At 34.4% G+C, this 14,895-nt stretch overlaps 1 protein-coding gene across 4 annotated transcripts in view; it reads right to left on the bottom strand.

Annotated features, from left to right (window-relative positions):
* The window catches only part of CNOT2 (CCR4-NOT transcription complex subunit 2), a 120,351-nt gene that overhangs the window by 83,017 nt on the left and 22,439 nt on the right, over positions 1–14,895 (bottom strand). The window lies entirely within an intron of this gene.

Below are 14,895 nucleotides of genomic sequence, written 5' to 3'. Positions count from 1 at the left end.
AAAGACTATAGTGTTAGTGTACTTTTATATTTCACTGAGAAACCAAAAAATTCATTTGATTTACTTTATTGCAATGTTTGCTTTATTGCAGTAGTCTGGAACCAAACCCACAATATCTCCAGGGTATGCCTGTATAAAACACTAAATACAGGAATCATAAGACTGTTAACAGAATAGATCACTTCCTCAGTGTTGTATGTCACTGAAAATAAGTTAAAAGTTTATAAAATGCTAGGTGATTAACAGATATATACTAAATTATATTGTAAAAGGTAAACTTGATAAAAAAGGATTTAAAAGATTTTTTAACAATGTAGACCCAGCTAATTTTGAAAATGCTCTAAATTTTATGGAGTATTTGCAAATAAGTTCAATATTAGTTTATCTCTAACCTTTTTAACATACTGGCAAAAACCAAATTTCAAGAACGCAAAGTAATGCATGCAACACATATCACTAGTGTCTACTCATGTAATTACTATCTCAAAACAAGATGCTTCTAGAATAAATTACTGAATATAAACGGTAAAATAAAGAACATATATTCTGTAACCTCTCTTTCTGTTGAAAAGCCCTTAAAATAGATTTAGTCATGCTACCAGCTTAAAATTTAACAAAAAGCCAATAAAGGGAAAAATATAAACCAAATCTTAATATAAGGAAAAAGCAAGCAGGCTTATTCATCTTAGGTGTTTGACTAAGTCAGAGACCAATAAAAAATAAGTACATAAAATTACCTAGTGTAGTAACAAATGCTAACTGAACCCGAAACTTTCTTCTTTCAGAAAAAGATTTCTCAAACCAGGAAATCAACTGATCTTGAGTTAAATCTCTAGAAAATACTTTATTGGCAGGGGAAATAATCACTACCTTTTTTCTCCAAATTCTACTAAATTTGGATGTCACATCATCATACAAAAAGACATTGCTTGTATGGAACAAGAATGAGAAAATCTGAATTCTAGTATTAGCTTCATCAATTTCTCTTTGGCCTTAATCTGTAAAATGAAGTGATTCATTTAGATGAATTTTTAAAATGCATGCAGATCTAAAATTTCCTATTTTAAGGGCTCTGTGTGAACGGAATCTATGTAGAAAAGCAGACAATTACAGTTGATTTTTTCCATGTTTTCCTTTTTCTCCCACTTCATTGCTAGTACCTGTAACACCTACGTATTTTGGAGTTCAGGAATGGTATCTAAAATACCTGTTATTTGTGTTATTTGGTAGTGACTACCACACTCAACTTTTATTTAAAGCTGCAATGTGAACTTGGTCAATTTAAGACACCTGAATCACTTTGACAGGTCTTATTTTCCAAAATACAGGACATTAAATTTTCAGGTTAGCTATTAATTAGAACAGACTATTAGATGTGACCAATTTCACTGGAGCTCACTAAAAGCTGAAGTAAATGCACTTAGCCATTAGCTTTAAAATCAGGATTTCTCAAAGAAGAAAAAAAACAAAATTGAGAAGAATAAAACAATAGCAAAAATCAATGAAACCAAGAGCTGGTTCTTTGAGAAAATAAACAAAATAGATAAGCCTCTAGCCAAACTTAAGAGAAAGAGAGAATCAACCCAAATCAACATAATCAGAAATGAGAATGGAAAAGTCATGACAGACTCCACAGAAATACAAAGAATTATTAAAGACTACTATGAAAACCTATATGCCAACAAGCTGGAAAACCTAGAAGAAATGGACAACTTCCTAGAAAAATACAACCTCCCAAGACTGACCAAGGAAGAAACACAAAAGTTAAACAAACCAATTACGAGCAAAGAAATTGAAATGGTAATCAAAAAACTACCCAAGAACAAAACCCCGGGGCCGGACGGATTTACCTCGGAATTTTATCACACAGAGAAGACATAATACCCATTCTCCTTAAATTGTTCCAAAAAATAGAAGAAGAGGGAATACTCCCAAACTCATTCTATGAAGCCCACATCACCCTAATACCAAAACCAGGCAAGGACCCCACCAAAAAAGAAAATTACAGACCAATATCCCTGAGGAATGTAGATGCAAAAATACTCAATAAAATATTAGCAAACAGAATTCAACAGTATATCAAAAGGATCATACACCATGACCAAGTGGGATTCATCCCAGGGATGCAAGGATGGTACAACATTCGAAAATCCATCAACATCATCCACCACGTCAAAAAAAAGAAAGACAAAAACCACATGATCATCTCCATAGATGCTGAAAAGCACTTGACAAAATCCAACATCCATTCATGATAAAAACTCTCAGCAAAATGGGAATAGAGGGCAAATACCTCAACATAATAAAGGCCATATATGATAAACCCACAGCCAGCATTATACTGAACAGCGAGAAGCTGAAAGCATTTCCTCTGAGATCGGGAACCAGACAGGGATGCCCACTCTCCCCACTGTTATTTAACATAGTACTGGAGGTCCTAGCCACAGCAATCAGACAAAAGAAAGAAATACAAGGAATCCAGATTGGTAAAGAAGAAGTTAAACTGTCACTATTTGCAGATGATATGATACTGTACATAAAAAACCCTAAAGGCTCCACTCCAAAACTACTAGAACTGATATCGAATACAGCAAAGTTACAGGATACAAAATTAACACACAGAAATCTGTAGCTTTCCTATACACTAACAATGAACCAATAGAAAGAGAAATCAGGAAAACAATTCCATTCACCATTGCATCAAATAGAATAAAATACCTAGGAATAAACCTAACCAAAGAAGTGAAAGACTTATACTCTGAAAACTACAAGTCACTCTTAAGATAAATTAAAGGGAACACTAATAAATGGAAACTCATCCCATGCTCATGGCTAGGAAGAATTAATATCGTCAAAATGGCCATCCTGCCCAAAGCAATATACAGATTTGATGTAATCCCTCTCAAATTACCAGCAACATTCTTCAATGAATTGGAACAAATAATTCAAAAACTCATATGGAAACACCAAAGACCCCGAATAGCCAAAGCAATCCTGAAAAAGAAGAATAAAGTAGGGGGGATCTCACTCCCCAACTTCAAGCTCTATTACAAAGCCATAGTAATCAAGACAATTTGGTACTGGCACAAGAACAGAGCCACAGACCAGTGGAACAGATTAGAGACTCCAGAAATTAACCCAAACATATATGATCAATTAATATTTGATAAAGGAGCCATGGACATACAATGGCAAAATGTCAAGTCTCTTCAACAGATGGTGCTGGCAAAACTGGACAGCTATATGTAGGAGAATGAAACTGGACCATTGTCTAACCCCATATACAAAGATAAACTCAAAATGATTCAAAGACCTGAGTGTAAGTCATGAAACCATTAAACTCTTGGAAAAAAACATAGGCAAAAACCTCTTAGACATAAACATGAGTGACCTCTTCTTGAATATATCTCCCCGGGCAAGGAAAACAACAGCAAAAATGAGCAAGTGGGACTACATTAAGCTGAAAAGCTTCTGTACAGCGAAAGACACCATCAATAGAACAAAAAGAAACCCTACAGTATGGGAGAATATATTTGAAAATGACACATCCGATAAAGGCTTGACGTCCAGAATATATAAAGAGCTCACACGCCTCAACAAACAAAAAACAAATAACCCAATTAAAAAATGGGCAGAGGAACTGAACAGACAGTTCTCTAAAAAAGAAATACAGATGGCCAACAGACACATGAAAAGATGCTCCACATCGCTAATTATCAGAGAAATGCAAATTAAAACTACAATGAGGTATCACCTCACACCAGTAAGGATAGCTGCCATCCAAAAGACAAACAACAACAAATGTTGGCGAGGTTGTGAAGAAAGGGGAACCCTCCTACACTGCTGGTAGGAATGTAAATTAGTTCAACCATTGTGGAAAGCAGTATGGAGGTTCATCAAAATGCTCAAAACAGACCTACCATTTGACCCAGGAATTCCACTCCTAGGAATTTACCCTAAGAACACAGCAATCAAGTTTGAGAAAGACAGATGCACCCCTATGTTTATCGCAGCACTATTTACAATAGCCAAGAATTGGAAGCAACCTAAATGTCCATCGGTAGATGAATGGATAAAGAAGATGTGGTACATATACACAATGGAATACTACTCAGCCATAAGAAGTGGAAAAATCCAACCATTTGCAGCAACATGGATGGAGCTGGAGAGTATTATGCTCAGTGAAATAAGCCAAGCGGAGAAAGAGAAATACCAAATGATTTCACTCATCTGAGGAGTATAAGAACAAAGGAAAAACTGAAGGAACAAAACAGTAGCAGAATTACAGAACCCCAAAATGGACTAACAGGTACCAAAGGGAAAGGAACTGGGGAGGATGGGTGGGCAGGGAGGGATAAGGGGTGGGGGAAGAAAAAGGGGGGTATTAAGACTAGCATGCATGGGGGGGGAGGGAGAAAGGGGAGGGTGGGCTGTACAACAGAGAGGACAAGTAGTGATTCTACAAATTTTGCTAAGCTGATGGACAGTAACCGTAATGTGGTTTTTAGGGGGGACCTGATATAGGGGAGAGCATAGTAAACATAGTATTCTTCATGTAAGTGTAGATTAAAGATTAAAAAAAAAAATAGAAAGAAAGAAAAGGGGGATTACTCCTTGATAGGATAAAACTATTGGTAAATCAAAGATCAATGCATGCTTTAAATATCCTTAATGTTGATCACGTAAAGGGTGTCAGATGATCAGCTATGGAGGTACTCTTTTCTGATAATATTCCTTTCTCTTAATAAAAAAAAAAAAAAAAAGCAGTTCCTGTGTGCTGACCTCCAATGAGTTCTACACAGTGGTATAGAGGGCATGTCAAAGTGTGGGCAAAGGGTCTGTTTGTTTCTATGCAGAAGATCAAGGCCTAGCTTGGCTACCCAGAAAATGAAATAAGATATGATATGAGGAGGAGCTTCCGGCATCAGCACTCTCTGGAGGACTTGTGCCGGGGGATGATCATCAAAAAGCCTCCACAGGGATCCGGACGATGCTGCGGTTGTGGCTGCATCCACCCCACCATTTCCTGGACTTGCCATTGGAATGAAGAGGGAGATGTCTAGGCTGGCATGTGCATACAGTGAGACAACGAATTTGACCGGATCTGTACTGTTGGAACTCAACCAGGAGTTGGGACGGGTGCAAGTTGTAGCACTCCAAAATCTTATGACTATAGACTATCTACAGTTAAAAGAACATATGGGATGTGAACAGATCCCAGAAATGGGTTGCTTTAATTATTGTCTGATTTCTCTCAGACTGTTCAAGTACAGTTGGACAATATCCATCATATCATAGACAAATTTTCACAAATGCCTCGGGTGCCCAAATGGTTTTCTTGGCTTCACTGGAGATGGATGGTAATTATAGATTTGCTTTGTTTATGTCACCGTATTCCTATTATGTTAATATGTGAGCACAAGTTAGTAGTTTAAAACCTATACATGCTTAAGGTACTCTACAAGAAGATATGTCAAAGAAATAATCAATCCTCCCATGTTTTCTTCCATATGCTACCTCTATAGCTTTTCTTCTTCCTTCCTAATTACAACCCTTAAATAGAATTCGTGCCTCATATTGAATTTACCGAGTATCATAATTCCTCCAGGTGGTAAAGATACCTCGAGACAAGTGCTGGGCATAGAAGCCACAGGGCATAAATCTGCAAAGAAGTAAAAAGCTAATCTTTTCAAACAATATGGCTTCTCTCTCACTTACCAACTTTACATTTCCCAGTATGGCCCTGGAAGATGACCGGTTAGCCAGAGACGGGTAAGATTTCTCAAGGGAGGAACAACCTAAGACAGGCACAGTCGCAGGGGGGCCATCAGGTGAGAAATTGGGGATCAACAGAGGTGAGGCTCAGAACCATACCCCCCCTGTTTTGAGAGAAATCTTCTGCATCCGTGGATGTTTTGCTGCCCTTGTCTAGCTTGGATTAATATTTAGTCCATAGGCACAGACCTGATCATCTACATTTGCCCTCTTACAGCACTAAACTATGTTTTCTACCTTTATCTTGCATCTACCTACCACTTCAGCATTTTCTTAAAAATAAAAGTAATAATAATAATAAGGGAGAAATGTGGGATCCACATATAAATCAAGTATAAAAATCAAATGAATATTCATATTTGACCTGATTGTTTATAGTTCATAATGTGTGATCAAAACCAAAAGTTTCTGTGATGAATGCCCTTGTACTGTTCACCATGTTAGAATTTATTCACTATGTAAGAATTCATTCACCATGTAAGAACTTGTTCGTTATGCTTCAGAAGACTGGAGACTGACGAGAATTAGGCTTGAGATGGATTAATGATTGTGCATTGAGCATTGACCCCTCTATACAGAATTTTATTGTTGTTAACAACCATTTGATCAATAAATATGAGATGCCCTCTCAAAAAAAAAAAAATCAGGATTTCTCAAATTTCAGAACTATGTCAAGAAACTTTTTCTTGTTAATAGACAGACCATATTGACAAAAATGTTATGAACTTATTTCCTGAAGTAATTTTTGGTTCAATCACATAAATAAATGTTTTCCAAATTCTGACTTAATGATTTGTGATACATATAAGAAACAGAGTCAAAGTAAGTAAAACCCAAAAATTTCAGTTTCATACCAAAGTCAGTCTGAGAAAATTGCCACATTAACTAAGAATAGTTTTTCTGTTAACATAGGTTTCATGAGTCTACAATTAACATGTAGAATGAAACGCTGTACAGTTACAAAGAAAAGAAAAATAAACTGACACTACTCTCCTGAAATCAATTTACTTTCTGGTTTTCATTATTTAAGGTTTTGTAATTAATTTTGTGGCTCCTATTTTCTGTACTGGTAGTCTTCCTCCCTTCCTGCCACACTACTTCTAACTTATCTTTATAGTTTACTCACATATTCTCCATGCAGGATTCCAGGCATGTGATGATACATAGTTTACTTTAAGACAATCAGCAGAACTATCTAAAAGTCCCAGCATCTCAAGACAGAAATTTTCTACTACCAAGTCCCAAATAAAATGAAATACAATAGAGTCCTGCTGAATCTAAATGACAAAAAATTCAATAATTTCTGAACCTAGGCCTGAAAATTAAAAGCTCCTCATTTGTTTTACTCGTAAATGAAACTGGGGACCACACTTAAGACAATCAGGTCCTTCTACTCCTCCTGTTGCCTAAAACTTACATATGTTTGTTTATACAAGTTCCTTAACCTCTGTATGATTCGATTTCCTCACATGAAAGTAACATCTGCATAGTCTAGGTCATGGCTATAATTAAATAAGTTTGAGAACTAGATTTATAATACATAAAATCTCAAAGGTTTTTTAAAACAAGAGTTTTTATAAAGAATTTTTTGAATTAGAACAGACTACCATATGTGACCAATCTGAATGTGTCAATGGCCAAACTATTAGTACATACTAAGTTTCTGCAAGTTTGGAGCTAAAGAAAGTATTTAAATTAATGAAATGTTTTAGACCCTTTCATTACAATTAACTAAAAATCCGCAAGGGTTTCCAAGGCTTGATAGCTACTTGTCAAAGCAGTCCCCCTCTAAAATAAGACCAAGGCATATTAGCCACACAATTCTGTGGAATAGATACACTGGTTCTAGTAATTCAACAAAGGAACTTGTGTTAAGTTACAATCTATATGTAAAACTCCTTAAGATATATTAACAGCCCCCTTCTTACTCCACCCACCTCACAGACCAGCTGTAACGTCATTCAATATTTTCATTTTGTTTTTACATCAGCAATTGAACATACCATGAGTGAACCAGAAATATGAAAACTACAACTCTAATACTAACAACTTTTATAGATAATAGATATTTTTCTCAATAATTTACATAAGTTGCTGAGTCTACTAGTAAGGTAATATTAAAAATCAACTGATTCATATCAACTGATCAGACTTACCAAATTCATAACTGTTGAGGCTTACCAAATTGTCCCCAGAAAAAAATGCTAATCAAGTGATGGGGAAAAATTATGTGGCTGCTTCTTATAAAAAGTAATTTATAAGTTGCTCTTAACATAAGTTTAACAAGTCAATTGTATATTAAAATACATTTTGTCTCAAAACTAATTATCTTTCCAGTTTCCATAAGACAATTAAAATAAAGCTTAAGTAAAAAGCAAGAAAGAATAATTACAGCTTTCCTTTTAAAGAAGGTAACATAATACTTGGTGAACATCTGGGGAAGGCAGTACAGCACCAAGAAGACAAGTAATGAATGACTCTACAGCATCTTACTACACTGATGGGCAATGACGGCAGTGGGGTGGGGGTGGGGGGCTTTATAATATGGGTGGATTTTGAGACCACAATGTTACTCACATGAAACCTTTGTAAGAGTGTATATCAATGTTACCTTAATTAAAAAAAAATAGTTGGTGAACATAACTAAATGGACATTTTCCCAATCTTTCAACGTTTAATTCTTGAAAAAACAAGAGTCAACTGGTACACTATTTTTTGTGATGGACAAGGGAATGACCACAAATGCTCTGCAGAACACCTGTGCATGACTAACACAAAGAGTAAGAGACAGTATGCATATTTATAAAGAACAGAAATAGGCTAAAGGATTTACATTGTTTTTATCAAAGAGTGCACATCAGAATCACCTAAGGAGTTTGAAAAAGTAATTTATGTCCCCTCCCTTGCCCTACTTCAATTAATTGGTCAGGGATGGAACCTGGTCATCGGGTGCTTTCTGTAACACAACCAGATGATTCTAATGTATAGTCAAAGTTAAGATTTTCAGGATTAAGACTGGATGGGAAAGTAAAACAAATATTCAGTATTAAAACTCCCAAAGATGCTTGATACTAATAACCATACTCTTCAACTTCTTTCCAAAATTCTTACTGAGGCTCTACTATATGCCAAGTAGTAAATAAAAAGGGCTTGATGAGAAATGCCCATAAGAACTAGAACTAGAGAATTTATTTCTGGAGTAAGGATTCCACTTGTAAAGATCCTTGGGTGAGGAGGATCTTATGTTTTCAAATTATTCTCCATAGTTAACAAAGCACTGAATGACACAAAGTTACAAATGGCAGTAATATTCACAACTTTACAGTAATGTTCATTCGCTAAGAAATACACTTAATATTTATTAAACATAATTTATGTTTACCTAACACAGCAGACACTAAATTAAAAGTCTTGGTGGACTGATAAAATAGGTTCTTAACCTGAGTTCTACAAATCCTCGTCTGTTGATCAAATACAGAGTGTGCAAGAACTTGGATGGGGAAAAAATTACATCTTTATTTTCCTAGACTATATTTGAAAATCATTTCATTAATTAAAAATTTAAGCAACAAGCCATAGTGGTATTATCTGCACCTGTTATTTTGTTACCATTAGAAACCACAGATATTTTTGTTATCACTTCAGGTGCCTCAAATCTCGTTACCATTTATGTTCATTAAAACTTAAAAATTACTATATACCACTAGATGTTGATAAGCACATCAATTTCTTTGGTGCTTTAAAAAACTGCATTCTAATATAATCATGTTCTCATAGCATATATATTTAATTTTGCACAATTAAAATGTAACTGTGAGAAGGGGTTCACATGCGTCACCAGTGAGCCAAAGGGGTTCATGGCCCCAAAAAGGGTAAGAACACCTGGATCAGAGTATCAGAACATGGATTAGGTTGTTTGCAGACGGTAAAAGCACAGCATTTTAAGAATGGGGGAAAGCCACAGAGCTTATTAAGTTGAAACTCCTGTTTTAGAGATGAAGAAATTGTGGTCTGGTGGGAGTAGGTGCAAGATCACACACACAGCTAAATAGCAACAAAGCCAGAGAAAACACGATCCAGGTTTTCTGACTCACAATCCAAGGCTAAATCACCTTTGATGTAAGAGGGCTACAAGAAAGAAAGACAGGCAAAGATAACTCTGCAAATACATGACAAATTACTGGGGAAAGAAATAAATTATTCAGGCAGAAGAACTAGTTTGAAAAAGAAAATGACAGGCTGAGGTGTTAACGCATTTTTTAAAATAAATTCTGCAGCACATGCCAGCTCCAATGTTGAAGACTAATCAGAAAATAGGTGAGACTAACTTTGCATACTGAATGCACAGAAATATTCCAAATATTATGAAAATATATTGTCTCTCCCACTGTGCCTGAAACATGCGATTCTCGGTCTGTTTTCCCACTTTATACAGACATGGGTAAAGTGAAAATCTCACTTCCCTCTTGATCTAAGGTAGTAGTACAATACCACAAACCCAATACAATAATAAATATCACATGACAGCTGGCATCCAAGGAAACAACAGAAGGCAGGAAATGTTTTGGGCAAACTGGGGAGTCTGTGAGCTACCTGAAGAAAGTAGTTGCTGCTACTCAACTCTAGCTAAATCTTACCAAGAACACTGTCAATCTGCAATTCTACATGAAACAAAAGTATCCTTCAAAAATGAAGGTAAAGTAAATAGAGTTTCTGATGAAATCAAACTAAGGTAATTCATAAGCAGACCTACTCTACAGAAAGGAAATTTCTTTGGACAAAGGGAAATAATGCCAGCAGGAAACAGAATTCAAGAATGAAAACAACAAAAATGGCAAATATGTAGGTATATACAGTATACCAAGAGTTAGCAAACTTTTTCTGTAGAGAGCCAACCAGACAATAAATACTCTACCTATGCTTTTCAGGCCAGTCTCCATTGTAACTAATCAATTCTGCATTGTAGCAAAATAGAAGTCACAGACAATACATAAATTAAAAGATTTGGCTATATTACAATGAAATTTTATTTACAAAAGCAGATGGCTGGCTGGGTTTGGTCTACAGTCTTAAGTCTTCTAATCCCTATGGCAGACTGTTCTTTTCTTCTTAAATTCTTTAATACAAAAAAATAAGTTAATGCAAAATTTACTTGGTTGTCTGAAGGGGTATTCAAACCATGTAGATGTAATACACAAAAAAGGAAAAAGAGAGGATAGAGCTTTAGGAATAAGATTTCTTTATTTCACTGGAATTAAATTAGTATAAGTCTAAAACAGATCTGATAAGCTTAGACACAATGGTAAGCCTTAGTACAACTAAGAAAGTAATACAAAAAGAATATACTGAAAATATCACTAAATTAAAATATTACACTAGGAAAAAAAATCTCTTGATACAAATGAAAGCAATAAAAGAGGATAAAAGAATAAGACATAAAAACATGCAGAAAACCAAGCAAAAGGCAGGCACATATCCAACAACATCAATAGCAATATTAAATGTAAATGATTAAACAATTCAAAGAAAAGGCAGTGTCAGACTGCAAAAAAAATAAAAATAAAAACTAGATACTATCTACGGGAGCGAAAATGCAAGTAAGTTGAAAGCAACAGGGTAAAAAAAGATACATCATTAAATAGTAACTAAAAGAATGCTGGAGTGGCTACACTAACTTCTCACATAACAGACTTTAAAAACAGTATTACAGATAAAGATAAATGTTTTATTACAATAACTGGGTTAATCATCAGGAAAACAGAACAACTATAAACATATCATTCTAATAGTAGAGCCCCCAAATAAAGAAGCAAAAACTGAAAGAACAAGAGAGAAACAGCCAATTCAACATCAGTAGTTGGGAGACTTTAATAACCTACCTTCAACAATGGATGCAACAAGATAAACAAGTCCATAGTAGACACAAGATCAATTAACCCAATAGAAGACTTCAAAACAATATAAAAAGTAGATCTGACAAACACACATAGAACACTACACAACAGCAAAATACATGTTCTTCTCAAATACAAATTGAACATTCTCCAGGATAACCATATGCTAAGTTACAAAGCAAGCCTTAATAATCTTAAAAAGACTAAAATCTTACATACAAAGTATGGTCCCCAACCAAAAAGAAATGAAATTAGAAATAATGAAAAAATGAAATTTAGGAAATTCATAATCATGTGGAAATTAACACACTTCTAAATAACCAATGGGTAAGGGGGGAGGAAATCGAAGGAAATAAAATTTTTGGGGAAGAATGGAAACAAAAATAAGAGGTACTAACATTTATTGGGTGCAGTGAAAGCAGAAATTTATAGTTGTAATGTAAAATATCTACATTTATAAAGATGTCAAATCAGGAATTTAACTTTCTACCTTAAGAGACAAGAAAAAGATGAGCAAAGTAAACCACTGGCAGACAGAAGGAAATAAAGTTCAGAAATGCATGAAATAGAAAAAGACAGAAAAAACATTAAGAGCCAAAGTTGATTATCTAAAGATAGAATTGACAAACTGAGCTAAACTTCCCAAGAAAGAAAAAATAGAGACAAGATTTTAAGTATTTAAATCTGGAAGGAAAAAGGGCACAATACCAAACTTACAGATACAGAAAAGCTTAGGAAGGAAAAATATGAATCACTGTATGCTAACAAATTAAATAACTAGATGAAGTAGACAAATTCCTAGAAAGTCACAAACCAAAACTGACTCAAGAAGAAATAGATAATCTGAGTAGACCTGTAACAAGTGAAGATACTGAATTAGTAATTTTAAAACTTCTCAGAGGGAAGATGCGAGACACAGATGACTTCACTGGTAAAATCTACCAAGCATTTAAAGAAAAAAATATCCATTCTTCACAAATTTTTCCAAAACATAAAAGTACAAGGAACATTTCCTAATTCATTCTAAGAGGCCATTATTATTCTGATATAGCAAAGATATCACAAGAAATGAAAACCACAGATTAATATTTTATGAAAAAAGACACACACAAAAAGCCCCAACAAAAAAAGGGGAAACCAAATCCAGCAATGTATGAAGGGATTATATACTGTAACCAACTGCAAGACCTGTTTAACATCCAAACATTAAACAAGGGGCAATTAGGCAAACACCATATGAAGAGAAGAATCACATGACTATCTCAACAGATACAGAAAAAGCATTTGAGAAAAATCCAACAGGCCCTCATGATAAAAACAGAATAGAAAGGAATTTCCTCAAATGGATAAAGGGCATCTAGGAAAAAACTACAATAAGCCTGTCCATTCTTACCACTTCTTTTCAAAATCGTACTTAGATGTTGAAAGGGTCTATGCAGAACAATTATACAAGAAAATGAAATAAATACACACAGGTTGGAGAGACAGAAGTAAAACTGTATTTCCAGATGGTATGATCTTGTATCTAGAAAATCCTAAGGAAATTACTAAAAAACTAGGTGAACAAGTGGGTTAGGGGCACAGGCCCAAAAGCAGTCAAAAATCCACATATAATTCTTGATGCCCAAAAAAACTTAAGTATAAATAGCCTACTGTTGACTGGAAGCCTTAACAACAACATAAGCAGTCTGATTAACATATTTTGAATGTTATATGCATTAAATGCCATACAATAAAAGTAAGCTAGCGAAAAGAAAATGTTACTGAGAAACTCCATTTACAGGACTTCACAGAATTTACTGAAACAAAAATATGTGTATAAGCACATCTATGGAGTTCAAGAGTCAACTATATTAGATTTTATAGCTTTCTGATAGTTGATTTTAATAATAGATTTTATAACATAATAAAGGAGCTCAGCAAAGTTGCAAGATACAAAATACATATGCAAAAATCAACTGCTATATACTGATAAACAATCCAAAAATGAAATTAAGAAAATAATTTCATTTATGAAGCATCAAAGAAAATAAAATACTTAGGAGTAAGGTTAGCAGAAGAACTACAAAATTCATACTCTGAAAACTACAAAACACTGAAAGTAATGATGAACTGTATAAATGGAAAGTCATTCCATGTTCACAGATTAGGGTATTAAGATGGCAATACTCCCCAAACTGATCTACCAATTCAACAACCCCTATCAAAATTCCACCTGGTTTCCTTGAAGAACCTGACAAGCTAATCCTAAAATTCACATGGAAGTTCAAGGAACTCAGACTCATAAAAACAATCTTGAAAAAGAAGAACAAAGTTGGAGGACTCATACCTCCCAGTTTGAAAATTTGACATGGTAAATAATCAAGACTTACTGCATAACAGACATACAGATCAAAAAAACAGAACTGACTCTAGAAATAAACCCTCACATTTTATGATCATTTTATTTCAGGTGGATTACTCGGTGTGGAAGGACAGTCTTTTCAACAAATGATGCTGGGACAACTGGATATCCACATGTAAAAGAATCAAGTTGGACCACTCTTCTCAAACCATATACAAAAATTAACTGAAATGGCTCACAGATACAAATAGATAAGCTAAAACTATAAAACTCTTAGAAAAAATAACAATAAATCTTCATAACCATAGGTTAGGCAACACCATCCTCAACATGATGGCAAAAGTAGAAGTAACAACAAAGTTGGATTTCGTCAAAATTAAAAAATTTTATGCCACAAGGATACGATTAAAAAAGTGAAAAGAAAACCCAGAGAATGGGAGAATATACTTGAAAATCACATATCTAGCTAGGAATTTGTACCTACAATATATAAAGAACTCTTACAACTCATTATAAAAAAGTCAAACTAATTTAAAAATAGGTAAAGGATCTAGATCTGAACAGACATTTTTCCAAACATATACAAATAGCAAAATATGTATACAAAATTAAGTTAGTGTCATTCATCACCAGGAAAATGGAAATGAAAAATTTCAATGAGACACATGATACACAGCAGGATAGCTATAATAAAAAAGACAAAACAATAACTCTTGGTCAGCATTTGAAGAAACTAAAACTCTCATATACTGCTGGTAGAAATGTAAAATGGTACAGTTGCTTTGGACAACAGTATGGCAATCCAAGGGGTTAAACATAGTGTCACCATATGACAATACTATATATATAACGGACAGAAATGAAGACATATGTCCACACAAT

Source organism: Manis javanica, chromosome 10 (genome assembly GCF_040802235.1).
Source record: "Manis javanica isolate MJ-LG chromosome 10, MJ_LKY, whole genome shotgun sequence".
Taxonomy (NCBI): domain Eukaryota; kingdom Metazoa; phylum Chordata; class Mammalia; order Pholidota; family Manidae; genus Manis; species Manis javanica.
The sequence above is the reverse complement of the archived record's forward strand: the minus strand, read 5'-3'. Positions and strand labels throughout refer to the sequence as shown.